The sequence below is a fragment of the Eptatretus burgeri genome, chromosome 6 (genome assembly GCF_056783735.1).
Source record: "Eptatretus burgeri isolate ZD-2024b chromosome 6, Ebu_testis_v1, whole genome shotgun sequence".
NCBI classification, from domain to species: domain Eukaryota; kingdom Metazoa; phylum Chordata; class Myxini; order Myxiniformes; family Myxinidae; genus Eptatretus; species Eptatretus burgeri.
In genome coordinates this window covers 38,131,829-38,156,556 of record NC_140966.1, presented here as the reverse complement: position 1 = coordinate 38,156,556, position 24,728 = coordinate 38,131,829, and the positions used below count along the sequence as shown (strand labels likewise).

General features: G+C 40.8%; 1 pseudogene across 1 annotated transcript in view; it reads right to left on the bottom strand.

Moving 5' to 3' along the window:
• LOC147024571 (cytochrome P450 2J2-like) overlaps nt 1-24,728 on the bottom strand; it is a 94,966-nt pseudogene that overhangs the window by 55,704 nt on the left and 14,534 nt on the right. The window contains exons 3-5 of the transcript XR_015059654.1: nt 22,298-22,460; nt 8,989-9,138; nt 6,942-7,069 (exon numbers count right to left, since the gene is read on the bottom strand). The product of XR_015059654.1 is annotated as a cytochrome P450 2J2-like (transcript). The remainder of the gene's footprint in view (nt 1-6,941; nt 7,070-8,988; nt 9,139-22,297; nt 22,461-24,728) is intronic.

Here is a 24,728-nt window from a genome sequence, read left to right as displayed (position 1 = left end):
AGTGTTGGAAATAATTCACATTACACATACATCAATAATTTATCAAGATTAATCTCTTCTCAGGTATTCAGAACAGAAAACAAAATATATCCTTGTAAGCGATGTCTTAATTCATTTCATACAAAAGAACGATTAGAACAACATTCAAAATATTGTAGTAATCATAAATCAGCTGTAATTACAATGCCTAAACCTGGTGAAAAGATTTCTTTTGAAGATTATAATAAATCTATCATGCACCCATTTGTGATATACGCTGATTTTGAATGTATCCTTAAAAAGATAAATACTGCTTCTCCTAATCCAAAAGAACCATATACAAATAAATATCAAAAACATATTCCTTGTGGTTTCTGTTATTATATCAAATCATCTGTTGGAGAAAAGTATAATAAACTTGAACAGTATAGTGGAAAAAATGCTTCACAAGAGTTTGTAAAACGATTAGAAAAGGATTGTATAAGACTAAGTAAATTAATGAAAGAAACAAATGAACCGATGAAATTAACCATAGAAGAAAAATTAGAATTTAGAAAGAACAATATCTGTCATATTTGTGAGGAGGAAATTGAGGAGTCTAAAGTTAGGGATCATTGCCATCTTACTGGTAAATATAGAGGCCCCGCTCATTCCTGTTGTAATCTTAATTATAAATTACCTTCTTTTATTCCAGTCTTTCTTCACAACAGCGCCAACTATGATACACATCTATTTATAAATGAACTTTTAAAAACACCAGGGAATGTTTCTGCCATAACAAACACAAGTCAAAAGTATATTTCATTTACAAAAATGATATTCACAAAACCTATAACTCGTATTCGGTTTCTTGATTCTTACAAGTTTATGGGAACACCACTAGCCAACCTCGCATCAAATCTAAGCTCCACGGGCTCTTTTCCAAATCTTAATTCATTCTTTCCAAAAGAGGAAATTCTAACTAAAGAGGAAATTCAGATTAAAGAGAGAATTCAAAGTAAAGAGGAAATTCTAATTAATGAGGAAATGAATGAAGAAATTCTTACTGAAGATGAAATTCTAATTATACAGAAAATTCGAACAAAGAATGAAATTCTAACTAAAGAGGAAATTCTGATTATAGATGAAATTCTGATTAAAGAGGGAATTCTAACTAGAGAGGAAATTGAAACAAGGAATGAAATTCAAAGTAAAGAGAAAATTCTTACAAGTAAGGGAATTTATCCTTATGGTTATATGGATTCATTTATGAGATTTAAAGAAACACAACTTCCTTCAAAAGAAAGTTTCTATAATAACCTTTATGAAGAAGAGATAAGTGATAAGGAATATAAACACGCACAAGAAATTTGGAAAATATTTAAGATAAAGAACCTTGGAGAATATCATGATTTGTATCTAAAAACAGATGTTTTATTGTTAGCTGATGTGTTTGAAGCTTTTAGATCACTCTGCCATAATAAAAATTGTTATGGATTAGATCCTCCCCACTATTTCACAGCTCCTGGTTTAGCTTGGAGTGCAATGTTGAAAATGACAAAACAAGATATAGATTTAGTCAGTGATGTGGATATGCTTTTGATGATTGAGAAGTCTAAGAGAGGTGGAATATAACAAGTATGTTCAAAAAGATATGCTAAAGCAAATAATAAATATCTTCCAAATTATGAGAGTGAAAAAGATAGTAATTATTTGATGTACTTTGATGCTAATAATTTGTATGGATGGGCAATGTCTCAATCTCTGCCTTATGGTAAATTAGAGTGGGTGGAAGAAAAGGATTATGAAAAGGCTTTGATGAATATTGTTATTTCTTCTCAAGAGAAATTGAATGACAAAGAAGAAGGCTATTATTTTGAAGTTGATTTGAAGTACCCGAGTGATCTTCATAATAAGCATAAAGACCTTCCTTTTGCATGTGAGAAAGAAACCCCAAAGAAAGAATGGTTCAGTGATTATCATAAAAGTTTTAATATTAAAGGCAAATCAACAGAAAAGTTATTAACAACATTCTATGATAAAGAGGGATATGTTTTGCATCAAAGGAACTTGAGACAATATTTATCTGCTGGGTTGAGAGTAGCTAAAATTCATAGAGTTTTAAAATTTAAACAAAGTCCTTGGATGAAAAAGTATATTAAATTCAATACAGATATGAGAACAAATACAAAAGTAAAATTTGAAGGGGAATTCTATAAATTGATGAATAATGCTGTCTTTGGAAAGACAATGGAGAATGTTAGAAACAGGCAAAACATTAGATTTGCAACATCTTGGAAAGAAGCTTCGAGATTGATAAAGAAACCAAGTTTTGAGAGAGAAGAGGTTTTTTCAGAGAACTTTTCTGCTATTCATATGAAAAAGGAAAGTATTGTCATGGATAAACCAATTTATATTGGAACAGCAGTTCTTGATTTATCAAAGATATTGATGTATGATTATTTGTATAATGATTTAAAGAAAGAGTATGGTGAAAATGTTTCATTGTTGTATATGGACACTGATAGTTTTATTCTAGATATAAAAACTGATGATGTTTAGAAAGATATGAAGAAAAACATTGGAGTATATGATACAAGTAATTTTAGTAAGAAGAGTGAGTTATTTTCAAAAAAGAATGAAAAGGTTATTGGTAAGTTTAAGGATGAGTTGGGTGGAAAAGTAATGAGTGAGTTTATTGGATTGAGAGCAAAGGCATATGCTTATAAGTATGGTGATCAGATTGATAAAAGGTTAAAGGGAATAAAGAAATATGTAATAAAGAAATCAATAACTTTTAGAAATTATTATAATTGTTTGATGAATAAGAAAGAAGAATATAGGAAAATGAATACAATAAGAAGTTATAAACATAAGATATATAGTGAAGAAGTAAATAAAAAGGCATTAGGGGCCTTTGATGATAAGAGATTTATTTTAGATAATGGAATAGATTGTGTTCCATATGGATATTGTATGATAGAGTGTATAAAATAGATTGTGTTCCATATGGGTATTGTATGATAGAGTGAATAGAATAGATTGTGTTCCATATGGACACAAGTTTTAACGATGGGAAGATGGGTTAGGGTTTTTAAGGGCTACTGCCGCGTTTTTCACAATATATAAATGGCCGAACCAAGTATTAGTCAAACTAAAGAGTGGAGAAAATCTCAGTCTTGGTATATAAATGGAAAACATAATGAATGTGAAAAATATCAAATAAGTCTTATTGAAAAAATATCTAAAACAAAGGTAAATAAAACAAATATGCGAATCAATTTAAAAACCAATAAGTTAGAGGATGTAAAGAAAATAATAAATATGTTTGAATGGACTGAAAAATTTGATGGTTATCAATTGAACAATGGAAAAATAATTTACTACAATATCAAAATGATATGCAACTCAGGAGGTGGCCAGATGAGATCATTAAGAGAAGTTTATCATTTCGTAATGGCACAAAAGGGGTATCTTAAAAAATATAAAGATTCAAATGTTTTGTTTTTCAATATTTTAGATGGGGATTATTGTGCAAAGAAAATTAAACTATTGAAGGAATTTGAGAATGAACAAATGTTTATAGGTTCAATGAGTGAGCTAAACATATGCATTGGTTATTTGATAGAGTGCCCCGAGGCTTAGACGTTTCAGATATTTCTTTAGAATCACCTTTAACAAATCTTTATCTTGTTGTATGGGTTATTTGATAAAGAGTGTCCCGGGGCTTAGACGTTTCAGATATTTCTTTAGAATCACCTTTAACAAATCTTTATCTTGTTGTATGGGTTATTTGAATAGAGAGTGTCCCGGGGCTTAGGCGTTTCAGATATTTCTTTAGAATCACCTTTAACAAATCTTTATCTTGTTGTATGGGCTATTTGAATAGAGAGCCCCTAGGTTAAAAGGGGAAATAAAAAAATGACCGTTTTTACAGCCATTTTTCCCTGCTGTGCAGGGGTTTGGCTTTTTCTTGAGGCAATGTTTTATGGCCAGATGCCCTTCCTGACGCCAACCCTGGTCGCCTCTTACGACACACAGGGATATGGTACACCTATTCTAACCGGGGCATACACCGGGACCAGTACACTGGCACTCATTTCGCCGACCTCGGAAGGATGGCAGGCTGAGTCAACCCCCTGGTGTTAATTCAGCAGCCAACAGGGCTTGAACTCAGGACCCTGGGATCCCAAGCCGCCACCCTAACCACTAAGCCAACACCAGGCTCCAGGTTAAAAAGGGGAGACAAATAAATATACCTTGGGCCAAAAAGGGGATTTATTTTTTTAGGGGAAAAAAAAGAAAAATTTCATGGCTGAAAATCCCCCATTCATTTACATGGGGAAAAGTGAGCCAGAACCAGTATTCTTTCCCTACATATATATATATATATATATATATATATATATATATATATATATATATATATATATATATATATATATATATATATATATATATATATATATATATATATATATGTATATACATATATGTATATACATATACACATACATATACATATACATATACATATACACACATATACATATACATACATATATATGTATATGTATATATACAGGGGGCTGCAAAAGTAGGTATACAGTAATGAAAAAGAAAACGTGTACACAAAACGTATTTTATTGATTATACAAGCATATCAATAATAACATACCAAGAATAAACATATCAATAATAAACATATTAATCGCTCAAATGTTCAAACTGTTTGCACCACTATTATAATACTGGTAATACTGGTATAATCCTTACTGTATACCTACTTTTGCAGCCCCCTGTATATATATATATATATATATATATATATATATATATATATATATATATATATATATATATATATATATATATATATATATATATATATATATATATATATATATATATATATATATATATACATACATATATATGTGTACATATATATAAGTTTACATATATATATGTATTCTCGTGGTAATGCCCAACGTTGCTCAGGCTCGCAATAAAGCCTGGCGTTGCCCGGGCTTTCTTGCAAATTTCCTGAATAGCTGTTAGGGGTTAGCGGTTAGGGGTTAGCGGTTACGGTTAGGGTTAGGGTTAGCGGTTAGGGTTGCAGTTAGGGTTAGGGTTAGCGGTTAGGGTTAGCGGTTAGGGTGAGGGTTAGGGTTAGCTGTTAGGGTTAGGGTAAGGGTTAGCTGTTTGGGTTAGGGTTAGCTGTTAGGGTTAGCGTAAGGGTTAGCTGTTTGGGTTAGGGTTAGCTGTTAGGGTTAGTGTTAGGGTAGCTAACCCTAACCCTAACCCTGACACTAACCCAAACCCTAACCCTAACCCTAACAGCTTGTCGTAGCGGAGGTAAACAGCGCCCGGGGCAAAGTGAAAATTTGCCTCCCCCGTAGGCCTTAAACTTGAGTGGATTTGAATGGAAAATCCCATAAGGGATATCGATTTCTCGATTTTTTCGAATATCGGAAGTGTTATGGAAAAAATTTATAGCCAATGATCTAAGTTGGACCAAAAGCCATAATCCTACCGAATTTGAATGGAATCCGTTGGAGTTTGTGAAAATGCATCAAAACGAATTTAGATGGGCCTCTTCAGGAAGACAATAATATCATTAGTATATGTGTCAAATCTTGTTTCATTTCATGCAGTAACAAAAATGTGATGGTGGAACAAAGAAAGGGCATGCCAAAATATTAATATAGATGTATAGGTGTATGTATGTATCTATATATATATATATATATATATATATATATATATATATATATATATATATATATATATATTTATATGTATACATATATGTATACATATATATATATATATATATATATACATATATATATATATATATATATATATATATATATATATATATATATATATACATATACATATAAATATATGTATACATATACATATACATATATATGTTTACATATACATATATTTGTACATTTACATATCCATATATGTGTATATATATATATATATATATATATGTATATATATATATATATATATATATATATATACATATACATATATATGTATACGTGTACGTATACATATATGTATACATATACATATACATATATATATATATATATATATATATATATGTATACGTATACATATACATGTATACGTATACGTCTACATATACATATATGTATATGTATACATATACATATACAAGCCGGTAGGCGACATGGGTGGTCGCTACATAATTGCATACTAGTCATAGTTTTTGACGGATCGGGCTGAAAATTTTTGACAAAGAGGTTGATTATAGTGCGCATAAAAGCTCGGAAGCCGATTTTTGATTTTCGAGAAAAATATTTTTTTCGGATTTTTAAAAAATTTCAAAGTCCCGTTGCTTGGCAATGGTGGCGTCCATAGCAACGGTGCTCAAAAGCGTACAACTAGATCCTGGTATGAACCTGACAGTCAAGTTTCATCAACGGACAAAAGCTTTGCAAGTGGTCAGGAGCTCAAGAGGGCCGAGGAAGGACTTAGCACGACGGAGGATTCCCAGTCGGCGACTGGCTTTTGAGGCGAGGTTGGAAATGTGACTTTCCCAGGAAAGGTCATGGCAGATAGTGAGACCTAGAAGCTTGAAAGAAAAGACTTCTTCCAGAGGATTGTTGAGAAAGTGGATGGGGGGGTTTTGTAAACGGTCCTTTCGAAGAGACATAGTGAGAGTGTGAGATTTGTCTGGATTGAAAGACATGTTCCACGTGTTGGACCAGTTTGTGATTTTATCCAGATCTGCAGTGAGCGAAGAAGCTGCTGCTTGCCGGTCTGAGGGATGACAGATGGTATGGCAGAGGGTGGAGTCGTCGGCAAAGAGAAATAGAGGATTTTCCAGAGAGTCCGAGAGATCATTGATGAAAACCAGAAAAAGAACAGGGTCCAGAACGCTACCTTGAGGAACTCCAGCCTGCACAGGAAGAGGGGATGAAAGAACTTCATTTAGGGCCACACGTTGACTGCGACAGGAGAGGAAGTCTGCGAGCCATGAGTGGAGATGGCCTTGACTGAAGTGTCATCCCTTGACATGAGTGGAGATGTATTGACAAATGAGGGTCAAATCGCTCTCCTGCAAAAGATACATTTTAGATTCAAGGCAAATATTTAAAAAACAAAGCGTAAAAATCTAATTTCTGGGCACATTACTCAACAATATGGTATTGAAAAATGTATGGGAACGAATGGCAAGATCCCCACCCCCCCCCCTCACCGTGTATATTTGTGCTCATACAAATACTGTCACATCTGCATATGTACTTTGTGAATGAGCGTGCGTGGGCCAGTTAAAACAGATGTCGATTCGGATGACACGGGTCCCACGGATCTCGTTCCCACTTCTTCCGTACCTTCCATTTATTCTTATTTTATTCAGAATAAGCTGCTACCCTGTATTGCCCTCCCCTCAGCGAGGACACAAGAGAGGGAGCCATTTTCCTTCCAGCACAAAGTGGAAACCACGGAGCGGTTTTTAGTTCACGAGTCAGTAAGTGACCACTATATTCGTTATGGGTGTGTGTCTGTCTGTCTGTCTGTCCCGAGCATAGCTCCGTGGGTTTTGATCCGATCCTGATAAAATTTGGGTGGGAGGTTTATATCATGATCTAGTTGTGTTTTCCTGAGAATGGGCATGGTGAGCCCATTATGGGCGGAGCCACGCCCCAAAAACATGCGTTTTTAGGGGGTAGCCGATTCAAGTTACATCTCCAAGGGGGTTTGTCGAATCTGGCAGGGGTTTCGGTATTTCGTTAGCCCAATGGCACCTGCATAGCCACACGGAGCTCCATTTTTCATTTTCGTCCTAAGGTCAAGGTCACAAGGTCACGAACTTGGAAAATGTCAAAAAAATCAATAAATTGGGCATCGAGGTCCTCGGGTTTTTAACTGTTTCGAATGAAAGTTGGTACGTAAGTAGTGCTCTTCGAGTACTACAACTTTCATCATTTACGTTTTTCCCGATTCCCGCCAGTTTGCCCGTGGTGTCCCTTCGAAGGTCAAAAAATAAAAAAGGCAAACCGTGTACATTGCTCGTGAACCATCGCAGTCTCCAGACTTGTCACTTTCATTCTCTTTCATGTCGTAAGACCCGTGGCAATAGAGTGGGTACTAAGCTGAAGCCCATGCTTTGTATCCATCCTGCATCGAGATTCAGACGGCTTTGTATCTCTTGTGTGAGTGTTTTAAATTATCCTTATTAGTCCAATTAGCTCACCTGGACTTTATTTCGGTGAGCTTATGCGATTGAGCAGTGTCCGTAGGTAAGCCAGTGAGTGAGTGAGTGAGTCCGTCAACACTTCAGTCATTATCGCTTGAACCAAGCACACAATTTTGATGCTTTATAACTGATGCCGAATGAAGGTATGTTGACCGAATCAAAATATGTGCTAATTAACAGGTTGAAATCAGTCGAAAATAAAAAATTCCTGCCCCAACTTACAGGGGGCATTGCATCAGCAGCACAGCCATGCCCTCAACCAAAAGCATGACCTGTAACCTGTAAAACATGTACCACTGTAATCAGCATTGAGAAGGCTTCCATTCAACCAATCATGTGACCAGATTCTGCACTGAACAAAATTTAGATATTTGATGATGTCATAGGCTGTTGCTCCTGAACCAAGTGAGCTTCATGACCAGTGGTCCTATTTTTATAAAGTTGTTTGGATCAGTTGGCCTTCTTGCTCTGTCTTGGTGGAAGAGTCACGGCAGAAAGGAACTGTTGTTTTGTGCACTGACGGGGAAGCCATGTGATCTTTTGTGTGCATTACATGAATCAACAATAATCAGTTCCCTCAGTAACCTTGGGGCACAAAAGTCACCTGGTGTGACCATGATCTATTATGACCATGGTCTCATTACAATATTGTTTCTGTAAAGACCTGCTTAATGAATGCAAGATGGAAAAAAAAATTAAATTATGAATAAATAAGGAAAAAAACAAAGGGAAGAAAATACCTTGACCTAAAAATTCCCAAATTCAGATGTTCCTACCTTTCTGAGGGAATGTCTCCATGATGTGCTGAGCCTCTTGCAAGATATAATCTTCCAATACGGTTCGGCCTAAGCCAAAGTTGCGCATCGTATGGAGAGCAAAGCGACGTTGCTGCTTCCAAGCTTCTCCGTAAGGTGCGCTCACAATACCTGAAAGGTTTTCCATAGTTTTAGATGCTGTGTACATCAGGGCAGACATCCAACTTTTGCAAAAAAATTTCCAAATAGGATCACGTAACAGGCCACCTGACTCTTTTCACCATAAATGATCTTTAAGGCAGCGGGTTGATCTTCAATAATCATAATTGTGTTTCAACGCTGTGTAAAACTGCATGGAATTTTCGCAAATTGTGTATTATTCAACTTCTTTCAGCAGCAAAGTTTTCAGCAAAAGCAAAATGAAAAGCTTTGAACTGCATTGCTAAGGAACAACTTCTACTTCTCAAGTAGGATCAGGCCAGTCCGAACTCAAGTAAGATGTAGGCTTCAATCAACGTGAGGTTGTATTGATGAAATATGTGAACCTGACATCACTTCCTCATCCATATATCATTCGAAGCCATTAAGGTTAAGGAAGATGGCATGTCATAAGCCAAATATGATAAGCCAACAAATCAGAGAAAACCCCCCACTCTCATATGTATAATAACGTAAATGGACAACAACAATTGGATTTGGGCAACATGGCGAGGAATTCCTCTTCGTTTCACACCTTGGCTTGGGACGCTGCCAAGCACTGGCTATTCATGCACAAGCATAATCGGGTGTTGTACTCTCACCAGTCTCACCAACAATGAGGCAAATTACGTGACGACCACGAGGAAGTGGTTACCTTGCTGTGTATTGCACGAACTGATCATGCTATATTGTCCCTTAGAAATGTACAAATGATTCACGTGTGGTGTTTTGGACATCAGTTAATGATAATGATTTGTGTGGTGAAGATATGGCCAAAATATGGTGGTGCGAAAGTTGAGCAATACCTTAACAATTGAAGCAGATCAAAAGGCTCTGCTGAAATGAGGAGGAAAGGGGAATTGAAAGGGGCACAAGTGGGAATGGTTGTGCTAAAAATAAAAATAGAATCACACAACCCCATTTATTGTGCCGATTTTAAAGATTACTAGACGACCCGTGAACCCATTAGGTTCCCGTTGTGACAGCGGTGCATTTCAAGACGAACATTTCACAAATGTACCGCTGAGGTTGTTTGCATTGATCAAATACTCCCGAAGAGTACTTGACTGAATCGGGAATTGATTTTTCAATAATTCTTTTCATTGCCCGATTTGAACGAAACTTGATACTGCACACTTGATCCTGGAGAATGGTGAGTAAGGTGGCCCTAAAATTTTTGCTCTATCCTGTACTGTTTCGGCTGTATTTCGGGAACATACATACATACATACAAGATGAGAGTTTTAGTGATACATATATTTCATTTATCATAGGATAGCAAATGAAAAATGAGTCAGATTTATCTGAGTGTTATATAAGAATGAAGAAAAAGCATTTGGAGCTACAAGAAAAGTATTGCACACGTGAATGTGACAATGAATTAGTTCGAATATGTGGTGTGAGATACAACACACGATCAGGAAATGCCAGGCATGGATGACCATATTTATGAACGCATTTACATACTCATGCTTGCAACAATTTACTTTCATATTTTGTACAAATATAAAGGTATTGCTGCATGGGAAGAGGGGTAGGGAGGTCTGAAGTTAGATTGTGTCAAGAATAGTGTGGAACATGTGAACGCACAAAATACATTTCCCCCTATTAAGAGTTATTTGTCGAGAGATGTCATTTTTAAACATGCATTTCAATAAAAGACATTATCAAAGCTTTTCAACTTGCACTCCTCAGGGTAAAACCACAAGCAGATGAAGAAGAAGAAGCACCAAACTCTCATTGAAAAAAGTTACAAGGACCAGTCAAAAAGTAACCTTGAAATGGCGATAAAATTTGAGAATGTAATGTGTGTAGTTGGAGATGACATATGCTATATCTGCAGGAAAAATTAAGTTTTGCCTGTTTTAGATCTGGCAACATTGAGCGTATGACATCAGGAGAGCAGTTTCAATATGGCGACTCCCTGAGAAGCATGCACCAGGGAGGAGCAACGTTCTGTCATCCATTTATTGGGAAGTGAGGGTGTGAATCCCAGTGAAATCCATCGCAGAATGGAAATGCAACATGGTGACGCATGTTTGTCGCTGCAACAGGTGTACGACGGACTTGAAATCTTGAAATCAAATTGATCACCTACAATTGATCTAAACTGTTCGGGGGAATTCTTTTCATTATCATCATCGATACATTACATCTTACATACATGAGCAACATGTGCCTGGGCATTAGTGGATGTGTAACATGATATACATGATTTATGGATCTTAATACGAGGATTACCTAGTTATGATACAAGCAATGACTCAAGCTTTACATGATAACCGTCAGTCATTCAATTATTTACTACAGTTTATCAGTCTCAATGCAAACTTTGTAGCCATTTTGTAGCTTCTCCTTCTTCTTCTTCTTCTTCTTCTTCTTCTTCTTCTTCTTCTTCTTCTTCTTCTTCTTCTTCTTCTTCTTCTTCTTCTTCTTCTTTGTACACCCATATAGTTCATGGAAGAAGCAGTTTTCATGTGAAGTGGCCATGATGAGCAGTCAAATAGGCTTATGTCACGAGTATACCATCCTGTTCTCCCTTTCACCAGTCTACTGCACTAACGCCTCAACACTCAACCCATCACCACCGAGCCTTTTCTCCTCCTCATACCTCCCTCTCCCCTAGCTCTTCTGCCTCCCCCCCACACTCTTTCAACAACTCTCGTTACCTCCCCCCTCCTCCTACCCCCCTGCCCTCTGTCTTCCTTAACAGTGTGGACCTCAAACATCCAAGGCCTTCACTAAAACCTGACCAATCTTTCCATACAGGTTGCCACTGACAAACCAGACATAATCTGCTTAACAGAAACTTTCCTCCTTCAAGACGTCTCTCACTCCCTAGTATCTCTCCCTGGTTACTCACTCCTCTGGTATGACAGACCTGAGCCTCGACCTGGCAGCGGAGTTGCTCTCTTCATCAAAGACTCTATTCTTCACTCACCATGCACTGCCCTCACTCCCCCACACCCCCAGGAATACCTCTGGCTGCGGCTTCCTCTCCACTCCCACCTCATGTTTATGTGTGTGTTGTACCATCCACCAAACAGTGATGACTCCATTTAAATCTCGCTCTCTGAAAACATGGACCAACTTCTATCCTCTCATCCCAACTCTCTCTTCCTCATATGTGGTGACTTCAATTGTCATCATGCCAGTTGGCTGGGTGTGAGTACCTCTCTCACCTGCCACGGCACTTCAGCAAAAGACTTCTGTGACTCATTGGGACTCTGTCAACTTACACAATCTGACAACTTCCCGACGCAGATCTTAACCAACGGTACTATATTTCTTCTGGATCTGATTTTGACCAATTTCCATGAAAATATCTGCTGTTCTTCCTCCACTCCAATCAGTTCATCTAACCACATGCTTGTCAAAGTAGACATCTCTCTGATTGTTAGTAGAGAACCACCTCAGCACCCCCGAGCCTGGCATTTCATTCGGCTAAACTGGCAGGGACTTCAAGCAGCCATCAAACTTCCAAACTGGTCACCCATCTCTACTTCCTCTGACATCAACTTGTCCTGGGAATTATTTCAAAGAAACTTACTCTCCCTCATGCACAGATTTATCCCATCTTGTATTCAGTTGTCCTACCCTTCCTCCCACCGTGGTAAAATAAATTGATTGAACTTATAATGGGGTAAAATACTAATTAGTCCAAGTAAAGCTTGTGTGCCAGATTTAATTTAATAAATATATTTTTGGAAAGCTTCGCAGGGAGGTTTGTCTGCCTGGTGCAAATTTCTCCAAATATCGTAGAGCCTTTGTAACCCATATCTATGCTCTGCGAGCCCATGTATGCCCTGACCAAAGGTCATTTTCTCAATCCTCCTTCGTCCGGGCCAGCTGGAGCCAGGACCAGATAAGAATCTGTTTTTCATCCTGTTTTCATGATATTAACTTTACAAAACCCTCCTGTACTTTGGCAAAGCCTTTATGTAGCTTATCATTGATTGATTAGTTTTCTTGGAAATGATGAGCATAGAGTAAACAACCATGCCTTGCTAAAACACTATATATTAATGTAAGTTCACATATAGTTATAGATTGCTTGGATTTCACAACAGGGTTTCACTCTGCACGTGCGTTTTTGTTTTATCACAGTAAACAATCTTAATTGGACTATACAGTCTTTTCTGTTTTATCGGTATTCAAAACTTCCATGGCATCGCTCATGGTACACTGAAGCTTGTGGCGAAGCAGTTGTCCTGAAACAACTTGCCATTGCCTCATGGAAGTCTAATCCAACTGAAGACAATCTCAGTTCCTTCCACAAAGCTCGGAACAAGTATGTGTCTACCCTCAGGGGAGCCAGAAAAGAGCATCTTTCTCATCTCAAGTCTGAACTGTCAAACCTGTCTCCCTCCTCCAAATCCTGGTGGCATCTAGTTAAGTCTGCTTCTGGTGGATGTTCCCCCTCAATCCCCTCCCTTATCAAGAGCAAGGTTATGGAATTGATCATCGCTTCTGACATGAAATCCTTTCTCTTCTCCAATGGCTTGATTTCCGATCATCAATTTGGATTCAGACCAGGTCACTCTTCCCATGATATGCTGCTTCTGCTCTCCCAACAATGGATGGAGATCTTCAATGGCAGACATGAAATCAGAGCCATTTCACTCGACATATCATGTGCTTTCGATACGGTCTAGCACCCTGTCCTGCTCACCAAAAACTCTCTTCCTATGGTATCTAAGGACATCTCCACTCATGGCTCACAGACTTCCTCTCCTGTCGCAGCCAACGTGTGGCCCTAAATGGAGTTCTCTCATCCCCTCTTCCTGTCCAGGCTGGAGTTCCTCAAGGCAGTGTTCTGGACCCTGTTCCTTTTCTGCTTTTCATCAATGATCTATCTGACTCTGGAAAATCCTGCATTTCTTTGCTGACGACTCCACCCTCTGCCGTACCATCTGTCATCCCTCAGATCGGCCAGCAGCAGCCTCTTCACTCTCTGCAGATCTGGATAAAATCACAAGCTGGTCTAACATGTGGAACATGTCTTTCAATCCTGACAAATCTCATATTCTCACTATGTCTCTCCGAAAGGACCAGCTGGAACCCCACCCCTCCAATCTACTTTCTCAACAATCTTCTTGAAGACCTTTCATTCAAACTTATGGGTCTCACTATCTGCCATGATCTTTTCTGGGAAAGTCACATTTCCAAGCTGGCCTCCAAAGCCAGTTACCGACTGGGCATCCTCCGTCGTGCAAAGTCCTTTCTTGGCTCACCTGAGCTCCTAACCAAAAACAAAGTTTTTGTCTGCAGCCTGATGGAGTACTGCTCTCCCCTCTGGGCTGGTGCTCCCACCTTTCACTTTTCTCGGCTTCACGCTGTGCAAACCAAGGCATTTAGGATCATTGGTATCTCCCACGATGAGGCTGAGCATTTGGGTCTCTCACTCTCTCACTGCAGGCAGGTCGGTGATCTTTCTGTCTTCTACCGTGTCCTCTCTGGCCTGGCCCCCTGCTCTGTCTGAGATATGTCCCTCCCCTCCACCCCACTGAATATTTCTGCAGGGTGCTCAAGGTCCACCAGCAACCCCCTTCTGGTAAATCCACCAAAATCAAGAATCACTGCTCACCTTCACTCTTTCATTCCTCTTTTTTCATGCCTTTAGAAGAAACTCCCACACTCTCTTCAACCCCACTCTTCCCTCCAGGTCTTCAAAACAAATCTTGCCCCATCTAAGACCACGATCTTTTCTACCCCCGCTAATCCCCCCCAAACCCAACTCCTTCAAATTCCCTGCTTTCATTCCTGAAAGTCCCTGTCATGCAAGGACCTGAAAGTCCCTGTAGTGTCCATCTTGGTTACCCTGTGTAACCCACCCCATCCCTCTCCCTTCCACAGATCTCATGTCTCTGTTCCATGCTGTTTTTTTCCTTCCCTCTCCCACCCTTCTTTCTCCTGCCCCCTTGTTGTACATTCTCTGTGTTAACTCTCATACGAGCCTCAATAGTATCCACAAAAAAAGAACAAATAAGAAAATGCACAATCCACTCACACGAAACAAAGTTCCATAGTTTTCACATATTTATCACGATATGTTACAACTAATGGTCAAATCATGAAACTAGTAATTATTTGTGAATCATGGTGCTCGAAAGCTTGGTATAGAGCCCAAACGTATATTTCTTGCACGAATACTATGGGAGTTATCGTGATTTCAGTGATTTTGTGGGGTGTTTTGGTGGCCATATTGGACTTCTGTATTAATGTAGTGGTCAAATCACATAAATAACCCTTCTAGTAGATTCCTCATGCTTGAAAACCTGGGTATAGAGCCCAATTTTATGTCTCTAGCACAAATACTTAAGAGTTATAGCGATTTTAGTGACATCAGGGGTGGGGTGGGGGATGGGAGGGTCGTAACGGCCATATTGGATTTTTTTAATGCCACTGAACAAAATTTTGCACCCCCTCTGAAAAATATTGTCTTAGGCCTTTATAAACTCATATAAATTGACAGAAAAATTCTGTACTCCATTTCCACCATTCGGGCCACATGGTCAATATTCCTCCTGACTTAAGGTCACTCAATAGAAAGTCACCCAATTTTGATGACGGAACGTAAGGGAGGCAGAAGGACGGAAAACATTTCTTTCCTTTAGAAGGGTTTCTTTTCAATAGAAGAAAGATACGAGGAAAAGAGGTGGATGGAATGTGGAGAACGGAACAAACCAAGCGAGTCAGCAGACACAAATATGGATGCGAAGACATGCAAAGTTCAGTGATGATTCGATGAAGAAATGATTAAACCTAACCCTTCAAAGTGCCGCAGACCACTCTTACTAAACAATGGGGAAAGCAGGCGAAGACTTCGCTGGAATGAATCTGGGAATGTGCAGGGTGGTGATGCAGCTCAGGAACAGGAAGGGTGGCAGGAGTGATGCAGAGGGGCGAGGGATTGTGAGGCGGCATCCACATCTCCAGGGAGTACTCTTCCCCATCTCTAAGATGAAGACAGCAGGAGATGAGCGCCAGCGAGGTGAAAACCAAGAAAGACAGAGCGATCTTCTTCTTCCCAAAGTACCAAGTCCACTCAACTTCATGGGCATCCGCAAATCTGGGACCGCGTTCGCCTGCAGCGGGTCCAATGATTGGCTGTTCGCTGATTGTGTGGAGGTGCCATCCTCAGGGTCGTCCCGCCCCATGGGGTGGCCCAAATATAAAAAAAAGTCTTTCCCTCCTTTTCCAAGCCCTACAGTGCATTTCACTGCAACAGCTTGTGGTACACTGGCCAAACAGTTCACTTTAGGTCTTTTTGAAGTGTGTAGTTCTTTTGTGCCAAATTCCTCACCTGGCCTCACCTGTACAGTAAGGTTTTTCACACTAGAATAAAAATGTGATCGTGAAGATAGGTTTAGTATTCTCATCTGAACCGATGGCTCATGAGGCTGAAGATACTGTTTCAAATCCCATGTAGTAGTCGTATAAGAGTCAAAAACATACCACCTCTTCTCGTCATACACTGTTTCATCTGGACCTCCTCTTGAAGACACCGCACCTGATTTTTCTCTCGTAGCATGCATGTTTATGGCCACTCTCGTAGCATGCATGTTTATGGCCACTCTTGTAGCATGCATGTTTATGGCCACTCTCATAGCATGCATGTTTATGGCCACTCTCGTAGCATGCATGTTTATGGCCACTCTCGTAGCATGCATGTTTATGGTCATTTGCTACCATTCGCAGCTCCCAGTGCCCTCAAGTTTTGGTACATCCCCTGTTATAGCAGCGAAATACAAACTTGCCACAATTGTTACACAAAAGCCTGCTCTGAGTAAGGTTTAATGATACCCTTATTTTTCTTTGGACAACCAGGGTTTTCAACAACCTTTTTTCCACAACATAGCACCTACCAGACAATTGGGGCCGCAACAACAACACATGCTGCCATACACAAACAATCGACTGTACCACACATGCAAGCATACACAACCATGACACAAAAGCGCAAATGCATAGGGGATTGAAAAAGGATTGCCACAGAATTGCAACCAGCAGCAGCAACAACGTTGAAACCAGCACCAAAGGTGCCAGCAATCGGGACGCCAATACCTGCACCAAAGGTGCCAGCAGTCGGGACGCCAATACCTGCACCATAGGTGCTAGCACAGGCATACATAGGGGATTGCAAAAGGATTGTGACTCAATTGGATACAGGACCTCTACACACAAGTAACATGGAACAGACTTGCCACACTTGCCGAAAAGTGTTTGCGAGGCTGGCGGATCATTGACAGAATTCCCATCACAAAACTCCCTACAGGGCACCTATGGCGGACTGGCCCTGCCTCTGCAGGAAGGCTTTCACAAGCTACCAAAGCCAATGGGAACACCAGAAGTTAATTTGCCAAGGCCAAGCCAACTCTGTGAAGACTCCACTGGAGCGACTGACTCCTAAGCCCGTCCGGACGACAGCTCGACAGAGCAAACAAAACATAGGCCAAGACCTACGTGCATGCATGCTATGAGCTGCAGAGCTGGAAGCACAACACGCAGCAGACATGATTGCAATGTCGTTGCAGTTGGATGCAGCCACACGTCGGGCGGACAAAGCACAAGACTGTATTCACGAGAGCTGGAACAGCTACTGGAAGCCACCCTTATCAAAGGCCAATGCAGCGAAGCTGCACAGAGTTTGCCACAACGAGATGCATCGGAATGACTGGGTATGCACAGTGTGCAGGGTCCAGCTGCAGCTGCAACAACATTGCAAACAACCCAAAAACATAGCCGGGATGGCACAAACCCAAGGCAAAGGTGCAAGCATACACGTAAGGACCGTTGGTGCATAGCATGATATACTTGCGGTTCCGATGGGAACAGCATGTTGCCGCCGATGCTAGAACAGCCGATGAGTGGACACACCACATTTTACAAGACCAGACCACAGCAAGAGCAAAAAGGGTGGAGGAGGTAGCTCATCTGGCTTGTCTTGTTGAGGCCCAGCAGAACTATAATGTTGTATCTGTGCAGATTCACACAGTGGTAGAAGATGCCCTTGCCAAAGCATCCACATGCAAATTGGCTGGGGTTGTTGGCAACCACCAAGTTGTCGGCTTTCGCCTGCACAAATACCATACCGGCTATGATATTGGCATACGCATTGTCCTCTGCTACATCTCGAGTGTGCATGGATGCATGCACGAGGCAACACCAGATTAATGTATCACAGTAGTACACAAAAGGCTTCGACACCATCCTAGATGCCTGTTGCGATTCCTTTGCCATGGCCAGGCAGCCACAATTGTATGCTCTACTGGCTGGTTGGAATAGACAATGAGAGCCTTCGGGGATTGGTTGTAGAGGTTGAGCTGGCGAGGGTATTTTGTAGCAGCGATGGCCGAGATATAGCATGGAATCCACTCCAAGTCCTCCAAACCCCATCGCCAGAGTGCTGGGGCGAAATCAAAAAAACAGTGGATGCTGCTATTGAGGCAAGAAAATAAATAGGATTGCCGACAACCGAAAGAACCCAGATCATGCACGTCCCCACCCCTGGAAACAAGGACTGCAAAAAAGCATTGTATATGTCTGCGCTATGCAGAGAAGATATTCCGAGGAGCCAAACAGATAGTACTACTCCTACAATCCTGCAATGCTAGTGGAGAGCCCACCAGCGATGAAGAGGTTCCTGTAGATGGGCACTCTGTGGAAAACGGGGCCACCCGACTGGGCAGCCCAAAAAACATGGCCGCCCCCATCCACTGCATGCTGGGGGCCAGAACACATGACACCAAACAAGAAGAAAGACCGGCTGTGTACTCTAGCCAGCTAGTTGTTGTCCCAACAGCTACTGTGACAGTAGTTGCGGTTCCCACAGCACGCTCTGTCGAACTGTTGGGAGACCAACGACATATCCATTGCAGGTACGCAACACTATCCCACCATTGGAGCAACAAACCCAAGACAACACACCATGTGACCACTGGGCCAACTCTTGAGCATTATCTGGGGCAATGTGGTCAACTATATTGGACAGCAAACCCTTTTTCTCGTTAGCAGCCAGGGCAGCACCCCATTCGTGTGCATGGAAATGTGGCACGGTATTTGGATTCTGCTGTATGAGCTCCATTGTGTGTACACAAGTTGCAACGTTATTGCAGTTGGCGTCGCTATCCAGTGTGTGTGTGTGTGTGTGTGTGTGTGTGTGTGTGTGTGTGTGTGTGTGTGTGTGTGTGTGTGTGTGTGTGTGTGTGTGTGTGTGTGTGTGTGTGTGTGTGTGTGTGTGTGTGTGTGTGTGTGTGTGTGTGTGTGTACTATGCAAATGCTTGCTGTCCCTTGTCGTCCCGTCTCCCTCTGGAATATATCCTGATATATCTTGATCCAAAATGGCAGATATCCAAGGCAACCCAATTACATCCAAGTACTGCCAAAGCAACTTTCTGGGTATATGTAGCATTTGCAAAGCATTTTCCTGGTACATTGTATTGGACATTTGTGTGCGCCATTGGGATATCGTGAGTACACCAAGGAAAAACAATGCCACACAAAACAGAACTGTCTTTGGACCACATGCAGGAAATCCAGGCCCTTTGCGGCCATGTTTCAGCAGCAGAAGCCAAAAAGCGTTTTGGGATAGGCTCTCAGTGGCCTCAAAAGACTTGGCGGGAGGCAGCTGCAACAAAAGCTAGAGTGATACCTTCCATAGCTGCTGGTCCCACTGCTGGAACCATAGTTCCGATGACTGCTCCTCTGGCTACCCAAGCTAGAACAGCTGCTGTCATCCCTGTGCTTGCAAGGAGCATTCCATTTGCTCCAATGGGGCCATATGTGCAAGCGTGACTATACCAACCGTTGCAGGTTTCTATGGCCATTTGGGTGGTCTGGCGGACCGTTTGGGTGGTCTGGAGAATACGTGCAACAGTCCCCCCCCCCTACCCCCCTATAAAGGGATATACAAAAACCTGAGGTCCTGGGAGCTGCGGATGGTAGCAGATGGGCATAAACATGCATGCTACGAGAGAAAAACCAGGTGCGGTGGCTTCCAGAGGGGGTCTCGATGAAACGCTATATGACCAGAAGAGTTGGTATATTTTTGACTCGAACTACTACTCATATACAATGTGTGGATAAATTGTGAATTCTGTGTGCCGTCTTCCTTAGAAATCACATTAAAACACAATGATGTTTACCTCTGCTACTGAAGATGGGTGGGAGTTATGTTTTCATCCCTGTCTGTTTGTCTGTGAGCAGCATATCTCAAAATGTTATGGACGGATTCGGACAAAACTTGGTGGACAGGTTGGGTGTGCACCAACAACGAATTGATTCGATTTTGCTGAAGATCACAGTCAGGATCCCATGATTTCTAAGTGATTCTTCACCATTGAAAGATGTGGCCAAACACGATATGTCGCACGATATCTCAAAGACTTGTGGACGGGTTGTGACAAACCTTGGTGGATGAGTTGGCGAGGTGACAAGAACAAGCCGATTAGAATTTAGTTAAGGTCCGGATGCATATCTGGCCTATGAATGGGGTACAAAACAAACTGTTCAGCCTGGTTACATCCGCTACCAAAGGTGCATGGAGGTGAAGTTTTCACCCCTATTTGTCTGTTACTTGCGAAATGGAAGATTCGCAAGTATATTGGTTGTTCTGGTCTGTTATTCTGTTTGTATGTCAATCGCCCACATGTCACATTTTTACTCTGATCTTCACCCAACTTCACCACCTGGTAGAGGTAGTGACAAGCTGGAAGGTCAACATGGCAAAAGGTCAAAGGTCAAAGTTACATAAATCGTCAATTTTGAACTAATTCACTCGATATCTTTCCATCTATATATACGGTACTGCATATCAAACTGAAAAACACAGGTGGAAGGTGAACCCTCGTCGAGTTGAAGTCTTGGTCAACTTTTGTGAGTACGTCTTAATTACGTACTGTTTGAAAGTGATTTGGACCGTGAGTACGTCTATTAATTACTTAGTATCGGACCTTAACGACGTCTATTAATTACAGACTATTGGAACATAACATTTCGACATGTATACCTTTAGATCCATCACACTTTGAGACCCCACAGACATTTTAGACCCCTTTAGACCTTTTATACCCTTGATGCCCAAAACCCTTTAATCCTCTACACTGTTTAGAACTTTAAGATCCTTTATAAGCCCAAGACCCTTTAAGACCTGGAATACCCCTAAGAGCCCTCAGACCTTTCATAACCCTAAAACCAAATAGACCCCATTATACCTTCTGTCTGAGGGCCTTTTGTAATAACACTTGAGGGTTACCTGTCATAATCAATAGCCCCCTCCCCATTGGTATGCCACCACTGAAAAAAAGAATATCAAGCTCAGAGCGTACAAAATATAGTTAATTAAATTTATCTTTCTTTTTTTTCAGGTTTTGCTCGTCGTGGTGAGTGGCATTGCAAAAAGTCCAGTGATTGAGTAAAAAACGATATATTTATTATACGATATCTCAAAAAGTTTTGCACGGATTCCAATGAAACTTGGTGGTGGTTGAGCTGGGTAGGTGACAAGAACAAGCCAAATAGATTTTGGGGTGTGACAAGGATAAATGGTCCGGATGCAGTTCTGCCCCATCAGTGAGATACAAAACGTAAAGTGTTCAGCCTGGTGGAGGTGTGCGCTATATCACGTGCCATTCTCGTTTACCAATGTCTTGTTCTGCATGTGATTTATGGAAAATCCTTAGATCAATGTCAACAGCAAAAATTTTTTTTTAAAGTTGATACAAAGTATCAACATTCAGCCTCCTATTTAAAGGGTCACTTTGATGAATTGGCTATGAAAACAGGGCCAACAGATGTGTTGTGCAAAAGTGCATTCCATCCCTAAACATGACAAGACAGCACGAATGTTTATCATCCAGTGACATCTTCACTGGAGTTCTCCAAAGCTGTTCCAACACCAATGAAGCCAAATGTGGAGAGTAAAAGTTGGAAAACCCGAACGACGACATGACGGCTGATGAAAATGTGGTTGTTTCCAGCACAAGAGTCATGTTATGTAAGCAACTTATCTCATTTTGCTTGTGGAAACCAAAATCAAGGCAAGGCTGAGTTACCCACTGAGTTTGTCACAGCCAGGTGTGATATAGTTATTAAAATTTCCATTAAAGGACATAAACTGTCCCCGACATACCTGTCCCGGACAGAAGGGCATCTATGAGTGGAAACGATGGGCGATCTGACAGTTTGTGGCCATTTTGCAACAGGACATTCTTGACAGTGTGGTAACTACTGATGACTATCATGGGTAGGGAACCAAGGTAACAGCTGTACACTTGTCCATATTGCTTGACCATCTGTGAAGACAAAAAAAATGAAGTAAAAATATGTGAAAAGAGCAGTTTCCTAAGTAATTTGTTTTTGGTCCATAAAAAAAATTAATTGTTTGTGCTGATGGTGTCGGGATACTGTATGTGGGTATTATGGCAGTGTAGTGGTGATATGAGGAATCTTGAGTTCTATTCAAGAGGTTGTGAGTACAAATCTGTCTGAATTCAATTACATGCTTCACCAACGTGTCACTGCATTAACATCGCCCACATAAGCACATCTAACATCTGAAATCTAGATATCAAAACGAAAGGCTCGGTGAGTCGGTGAGGCAGTGAAGCCGTCCGTCAAGACGATATGCATATGCCTATTAATCACATCCTGTTAGAACGTTAATTCCCCAAGACCCTGAAAACCCCTAAACACCCCAATGACCCAGAGGACCCAAAAGACGACGAAGACCACGAGGACCCAAAATACCTAGATAACCCAAAAGTCCTCGAGGACCCGGAGACCCAAAAAGACCCTGAAGACCCAAAAGTCACCAAGGATCCAAAAGACCCAAAAGTTCCTGAGGACCCAAGTCACCGAGAACCCAAAATACCCCAAAGACCCAAAAGTTCCCAAAGGACCCATAGACCTTAGCACCATTTAGACCTATTACACCATTCAGACAGATTAGACAACTTTGAGCCTTGACCATTTTTAGACCACTTGGACATTTTTAAATCACAAATAAATTTCTAGTGTTTCACAGGCAGGGTGATATCACCAATATCATAAATAAATTTGTCGAAAAAAAAATGTTTGTATTAATTATGATTGGTGTAAATCATGACAACACGACGAATCTGTGACGTCAATCTCTGCAACTAACGTCGCGAATAAGTCAAAGGGAAAGAGATTACCATGGCAATATAAACCTCTGCTTTGCTCAATCTGACCAAGCACCAGTCATCAATGAATATGTGAAAAGAGCAGTTTCCGAAGTGACGACAAGCAGGCTTGAAATCCGATGACGTCATGAGGGTAGCGTTGCCATCAAGAGCTCCTCAAATAAATAAACTGGTTGACTCAATGAATCAGCAGAGCTCCCACTGATAATGCTTCTGGTATTTTTGTTTGATCTTCTTTGATATAAGTGGACTGTAAGTTGTTTTTTTTCCTTTATCAAAGTTTATTTTGTGCAAAACCTTATAAAAAAAAGTTGTTCCATCTTCATTTTTTCTGTGCCTCTATGCCGGCTATGCATTTTTCTGCATGGGAGTAAGGGGGGTAAATGGGGAAATACATCAAGCCGAGGGGGTAAATGACAGAGCAAGGGTTCAGAATCACTGCCCAAGAGGGATGCTTACTCTCCTCTAAGCTGTTTAGCCTGGGTTTGAATTCTGACCAAGCTGTAAACTGTCATCCCGGTGTTTCACAGGCAGGGTGCTTCATCAATGAGTGTGTGCGCTGTCCCTCGGAAGGAACTTAAACGGACGTCCTGTCTGCCAATATTAGTTGGTGGACGGAAAATATTGCATGGTGTCCTTCGAGAAGAGTAGGTGAGCAATCGTCGGCACCATGAACAAATTCAAACTTCCTCCCCAGACAGTAGAGGACATTGAATCAGTGGCACAGTTGCGCCCTAAGCAAATGATGCTACCTTGTAGACGTGCTACATATCAACAAAGAAGAACTGTTTTTCTTTCTGGGCATTTCTCCCATTCTTTAGCCTGGATTGGGAAGGAGAAAAGGCGATTTATTTTATATCTCAGCCGATCTTCATCGAGGAAGAATGGCATTACTTGGAATGGAAAGGACAGTGCGAAGAGGACAGAAGGATACACAGCCATTGCTCATGCACAGGAAGGAGATGTGGAAATGCAGCAGCTGTCATAAACTTCACTGCAGCTTGGCAAGGTACAACAAGGTACAATGGTACCATCATTAATTTGTGACCCTTCTACAGGCAATCCTCACTCCTAGATCCCTGTTCAGTTTCACCGTGCAGTCTTCAATGCCTTACGCAATTTATCTCACCCTGGTATCAGAGCCACACAACATTTATTGACTGACCATTATGTCTGCCTAGGTATCAACCAAAACGATAGAGCATGGGCCAAGACTCATTTGCATTGTCAACGTGCAAGGTACATTGTCACACAAGACCACTACAAGGCACTTTGCAACACCGGATGCCAGACTTGATCATGTACATGTTAATGGCCCACTCCCTCCATCATATGCTTGATGTTGGTTTAATGTTTAGGGTGATGGGCTTTGGATCCTAGGGTCCTGAGTTCAAATCC